This window comes from Hylobates moloch, unplaced genomic scaffold (genome assembly GCF_009828535.3).
Source record: "Hylobates moloch isolate HMO894 unplaced genomic scaffold, HMol_V3 SCAFFOLD_13, whole genome shotgun sequence".
In the NCBI taxonomy this organism is placed as follows: Eukaryota; Metazoa; Chordata; class Mammalia; order Primates; family Hylobatidae; genus Hylobates; species Hylobates moloch.
The window spans coordinates 32,039,205-32,046,057 of NW_026652288.1; positions in this window are offsets into that span (position 1 = coordinate 32,039,205).

Sequence of the window (6,853 nt, forward strand, 5' to 3'; positions counted from 1 at the left end):
TTAAAAAATGGCTTAATTTTTTAAAACTATTATTGCTTTAAGGTATGAATTTAAAAAATCACTTATATGGATCATGTTTACTCCTAATGATATAAGATAAAATGAGGTATTTTTGTTCTAAAAAGTGTTTTAAAATAGCATTTAATCTTGGGAACTGTCTTACTTAGGGTTTCTGTAAATACAAATTACAATGTTTCGAACTCAACCAGTATCATTTTCGTGTGCTAATGAGCAAAGTAGTTAGAACAGATTGTCAGTTTAAAAACAGGATTTCTAGGCCAGGCACAGTGGCTCACGTCTGTAATCCCAGCACTTTGGGAGGCCAAAATGGATGAGCAGCTTGAGTCAGGAGTTTGAGACCAGCCTGCCCAACATGGCGAAACCCCGTCTCTACTAAAAATACAAAAATTAGCCGGGCGTGGTGGCAGGTGCCTGTATAATCCCAGCTACTCAGGAGGCTGAGGCAGGGAGAATAGCTTGAACCCTTGGAGGTGGAGGTTGCAGTGAGCCAAGATTGTGCCATTGCACTCCAGCCTGGGCAACAGAGCAAGACTCTCAAAAAACAAAAAAACCATGATTTGTAGATGTGTGCAAGACACAGTACTGCTATGGATAATAATGGTAAGATGACCCTAACAGTGTCCTCTCCTTGAATTTTTATATAATAATATTTTCTGAGTCATAACTAATTTTTTAAATAATGATTTCCAACCTAATTATTAATTAGAATTTTGTTGTTGTTTGAGACAGAGTCTCACTCTGTCGCCCAAGCTGGAGTGCAATGGCACGATCTTGGCTCACTGCAAGCTCCGCCTCCCAGGTTTGCACCATTCTCCTGCCTTAGCCTCCCGAGTAGCTGGGACTTACGGGTGCCCGCCACCACACCTGGCTAATTTTTTGTATTTTTAGTAGAGATGGGGTTTCACCGTGTTAGCCAGGATGGTCTCGATCTCCTGACCTCGTGATCTGCCCGCCTCGGCCTCCCAAAGTGCTGGGATTACAGGTGTCAGCCACCGCCCCAGGCCAGTTCATTAGAATTTTTAAAACAGGCTGGGCGCGGTGGCTCACGCCTGTAATCCCAGCAGTTTGGGAGGCCAAGGCAGGTGGATCACCTGAGGTCGGGAGTTTGAGACCAGCCTGACCAACATGGAGAAACCCCATCTCTACTAAGAATACAAAATTAGCCGGGTGTGGTGGTGCATGCCTGTAATCTCAGCTACTTGGGAAGCTGAGACAGGAGAATTGCTTGAACCCAGGAGGTGGAGATTGCGGTGAGCTGAGATCGCGCCATTGCACTCCAGTCTGGGCAACAGGAGTGAAACTCCATCTCAAGAAAAACACAAAATACAAAACAAAACAAAACAAAAAAACAGAATTGGCCAGATAATCCTATGTCTCTTCTAGTTGTGTGTGAGTAAATATGTGTGTTTTAAGTGTTACCAGTTGTAGTACTCCTGATGAATGGTAATCCTCCAAAAAATAAGTAGGAGACATGCTTGCTTCTGTTTCAAGTTGACTGTAAAATAATTGAAATTTTGATTAAAAATCAAAATCTGGCCAGGCGCGGTGGCTCACGCCTGTAATCCCAGCACTTTGGGAGGCCAAGGTGGGCAGATCACGAGATCAGGAGATCAAGACCATCCTGGCTAACACGGTGAAACCCCGTCTCTACTAAAACTACCAAATATTAGCCAGGTGTGGTGGTGGGCGCCTGTAGTCCCAGCTACTTGGGAGGCTGAGGCAGGAGAATCGCTTGAACCCGGGAGGCAGAGGTTGCAGTGAGCCAAGATCGTGTCACTGCACTCCAGCCTAAGTGACAGAGTGAGACTCCGTCTCAAAAAAAAATCAAAGTCTATATAATTAAGCATTGTTTTTTAAAAAGTAGTTTGGGAAGATTTGTAAAGTTTATAAACCATTGTAAAACCTTATTTCTAAGGTCTATAAGACAGTTTTATATGTAATAATGTGTCCATTTCCAGGAATTCCCCAAATACTCATATAGCCATTGAGCACCCCAATCCAAAATTCAGAATGCTTCAGATAAGAACATTTTTGAGTGCCGATGTGACACTTTAAAGGAAATGTTCATGGGAGCATTTTGCATTTCAGATTTTTGGATTAGGAAAGCTCAACCACTGTGTATTTCTGCACATATCCTAAAATCTGAAAAAGTCTGAAACCTGAGAAACTCTGGTCCCAAGCATTTTGGAAAGGGTATACTCAATCTGTATTAACATAGACTTCTAAATTAGTGAAAATTTGCATTGAATTAAAATATGAAGTAATATGTTTAAGTATTGTTTAAAATTTAGTCATTTAAAAATTTTTTGATGTAACAAAATATTGAATAAAATAATGCTTCTACAACTTAATAAAAATATTTTTCATAGTCAGCAAAACTAGTTGAATACTTTTAAATATTCATTTTTGTTAGTGCACATTTTAGCCAGTTTTAGGCTTTAGGGAATTGTGACACTTTTTTTTTTTTTTTTTGGAGACGGAATCTTGCTCTCTCGCCCAGGCTGGAGTGTGTGGCGCAATCTCAGCTCACTGCAACCTCTGATTCCTGGGTTCAAGCAATTCTTGTGACTCAGCCTCCCTAGTAGCTAGGATTACCGGTGCCCGCCACCACGCCCAGCTAACTTTTTTTATTTTTAATGGAGACAGGGTTTCACCATGTTGGCCAGGCTGGTCTTAAACTCCTGACCTCAGGTGATCCACCCGCCTTCGCCTCCCAAAGTGCTGGGATTACAGGCTTAAGCCACCATGCCCGGCACTTTTGTTTTTAAAATAATATTTTACTTTCATATGATTCTTTCAGACTGATACGGCATTCTGAAACAAGTCTTAACAGAGCTAAAAATCACCCTCACCAATTCTCTGCACTGACATATGTACCCAAAGTAATATTGTTTTATTATTCTCCTTCGTAAATGGTTTTTTAATTGAACCTTTGAGCCTTATACTATTTTTAAATTTCCCTTTAAAAATTGAATGACAGCCAGACACGGTGGCTCATGCCTGTAATCCCAGAACTTTGGGAGGCCAAGGCAGGAGGATTGCTTGAACCCAGGAGTTGGAGACCAGCCTGGGCAAGATAGTGAGATCCTGCCTCTAAAAAATCATAATAATACTTTAATTTAGAAAATACCCTGAATTAGAAGTGCTCCATTCCTCATTTGTATACAGTTGTTCCTCTGTATACGAAGGGGGTTGGTACCAGAACCACTGCATACCAAATTCCACCCATACTCAAGTACCACAGTCTTCCCTGCAGAATCCAAGTATACAAAAAGTAGGCCTATCATTTATATGGGTTTTGCATCCTGACAGTACTGTATTTTCAATCCTAGTTTGGGAAAAAAAAATTGTTTGTATGCCTGGGTACAGTATCTCATACCTGTAATCCCAGCACTTTGGAAGGCTGAGGCGGGAGGACTGTTTTGTGGCCAGGAGTTCAAAACCAGCCTGGTCAACGTAGTGAGACCCCATCTCTACAAAAGAAAAATTAGCTGGGCATGTGGCACCTGCCTGTGGTCCCAGCTACTCAGGAGGCTGTGAGGCAGGAGGATTGCTTGAGCCTGGGAGGTTGAGGCTGCAGTGAGCCGTGATCACACCACTGCATGCCAGCCTGAGTGACAGAGTGAGACCCTGTCTCAAAAAAGAAAAAAAAAATGTAAAAATTGCATAAAAGTTGACCCGCACTATTCAAATTTGTGGTGTTCAAGGTTCAACTGTAATTTCCTAGCAGTATTTTGTGTGTTTGAGAATCTCTTGACATTCTTCAAGTAAATCCCTAAATTACAACTTCGACATCAAAAAAGCTGGACATTCTTACATTTTTGCACTACAATACATCAAAACTTCCATGCTGATAGGTTGTGGGATCGTGCCTGTGAATCACCACTGCACTCCAGCCTGGGCAACATAGTAAGACCTTGTCTCTTAAAAAAATACTTTCTGAAGAAAGTTCTACTTAGGAATATATTTTATTTATAACAAACTGGTGAAAATTTTAGACCAAACCATGTCTTTCTGGGTTGCAGTGATATAAAAAATGGTTAAGAGAAGGTTCCCTATACAAGGCATATGTTATTAAACATGAAACTTAGGATTAGTTTTCTCCTTGAAAATTCTTTTGATATGCCGAGGTTGCAGTTTGGAGGTTACATTAGAGAAAGAATATAGGGAAGATGGCAGTAGTAAAACGTTTCCCTACTTTACATTTTATATTGGCAGTATCCTGGTTTCAACTTTTCTGTTTTCAGCAAGATATTTGCAAGTTTTTACTTTGAAGATATTTGGTTTATAGTAGTCAATGCCGTACTAATGCTGTTGCTGAGATAATTAAGTTAGATACTAATATGAAAGAGTATTTGTGTAAAATATTTTGAAGTTGTAATTAGTGTATATACAAGTTGTTAATACTTATGAAAAAAGGAAGCATTCCCACCTGTAATGATTTTGTTAACACTAGACCATCAGTAAGTTAAGTTTATCAAGAATAAAAACCTTGGTTTTTCTGTAATATTTGCCACTGAGCAATTTTTATTAAAAACCAAACAGAAGTTTTTACACAAGAACAAGTGAAATTACACAAAATGATAATGGGGAGAAATTTCTCACCTGGTGATAAAGGGAAAAAGATAATGTAAAAGCAGATGGCTGCTATTCGCATAATAAGCACTTGTTGAAGAATAAATTATTAAGTTCAATATTTTTGCTCTATACCTACTCACTTTGGTGGAATTAGTTCTCTATGTAAAGTATCTTTTAAATAGTAAGCACCATTTAATAATGAAACAACTCATGTTTTGTAATCCTTATGGAGAATTACTTCTTATGATAATTATAGTCTCTTCATGGAAAACAGTAAAAATGCTCATGTTTATGATGATGGGCCTAGGTACTAAATTCCTCATTCAATCTTTTTTGACCAAATGGTACTTAATAAAATCTTTTACCTTACAAAAATTTATTTTCGGCCGGGCGCAGTGGCTCACGCCTGTAATCCCAGCACTTTGGGAGGCCGAGGTGGGCAGATCACGAGGTCAGGAGATCGAAACCATCCTGGCTAACACGGTGAAACCCTGACTCTACTAAAAATACCAAAAATTAGCCGGGCGTGGTGGCAAGCGCCTGTAGTCCCAGCTACTGGGGAGGCTGAGGCAGGAGAATGGCGTGAACCTGGGAGGCGGAGGTTGCAGTGAGCCGAAATCGCGCGACTGCACTCCAGCCTGGCGACAGAGCGAGACTCTGTCTCAAAAAAAAAAAAAAAAAATTATTTTCAAAGGATTGTGCTAGTGGTGGCCTGAATAATAAAACATTGAGAAGAAACAGCATTTGAATTTGGCACCCTGAATGTGAAGGGACAATAGATATTAATCACATATTTATTAACCACTTCCTGTATGAACCTAGTACTGTGCTGAGTGTAGGGATACAATGATATGCAAAAAAGATCCCCCATAGGCGGGGCGTGGTGGCTCATGCCTGCAATCCCAGCCCTTTGGGAGTCCGAGGCAGGCGGATCATGAGGTCAGGAGATCGAGACCATCCTGGCTAACACGGTGAAACCCCGTCTCTACTAAAAATACAAAAAATTAGCCAGGCGTGGTAGCAGGCGCCTGTAGTCCCAGCTACTCGAGAGGCTGAGGCCGAGAATGGTTTGAACCCGGGAGGCGGCGCTTGCAGTGAGCCGAGATAGCACCACTGCACTTCCGCCTGGGCGACAGAGCGAGACTCTGTCTCAAAAAAAAAAGACCCCCCCCAAATATACACACACCCTGACTTTAATGAGCTTATTTTGCTGGGGACTCAGCCAATTAATTTCACAAATTGTAAAACTATTGCAACAAATGAGAAAAAGAGGCCTGTGATGGTAAGCAAGTATGTAAAAGAAGCCTTCCTTGAAGCAACGATGCTTAAGCTGAAATCTTAGGGAAAAATAAAAGTTAACTACGCAAAGAAGGTAGGGAAGACTATTTCAGATAGAATCGCAGTTTGTGAATGTGCTTGGGGAAAAAAATTTAAAAATATAAAAAGAAAACCAGTTTGAAGTTTAGTAGTTAATGAAATTGAACAGGTAAGTCAGCACCATACCTGACATTCTAGGCCATTCTTTCTTTGTCAGAGCTTTTTTGTTGAGATGGAGTCTCACTGTGTCGCCCAGGCTGGAGTGCAATGGTGCAGTCTCGGCTCACTGCAACCTCTGCCTCTCAGGTTCAAGTGATTCTCCTGCCTCAGCCTCCCAAGTAGCTGGGATTACAGGTGCCCGTCACCACACCCGGCTAATTTTTTTGTTTTTAGTAAAGACGGGGTTTCTCCATGTTGGCCAAGCTGGTCTTGAACTCCCAACCTCAAGTGATCTGCCTACCTCAGCCTCCCAAAGTGCTGGGATTACAGGCGTGAGACACTGTGCCCAGCCTGTCAGAGCTTTTGAGTAGAAATACGGTATCAGAAATGTGCTTTATTTTATTTTATTTTTTTAGACAAAGTCTTGCTCTGTCGCCAGGCTGGAGTGCAGTGGTGCGATCTTGGCACACTGCAGCCTCTGCCTCTTGGGTTCAAGCGATTCTCCTGCCTCAGCCTCCCGAGTAGCTGGGATTACAGGCACCCACTGCCACGCTTGGCTAATTTTTGTGTTTTTAGTAGAGATGGGATTTCACCATGTTGGTTTCGAACTGCTAACCTCAGGTGATCTGCCCGCCTTGGCCTCCCAAAGTGCTGGGATTACAGGCATGAGCCACTGCGCCCAGCCAGAAACATGCTTTTAATACTAAAGGCCAAGATATGCAATTATACTCTTGACATATATTCAACAGAAATGCATGTACATGTACCATAAGAGACA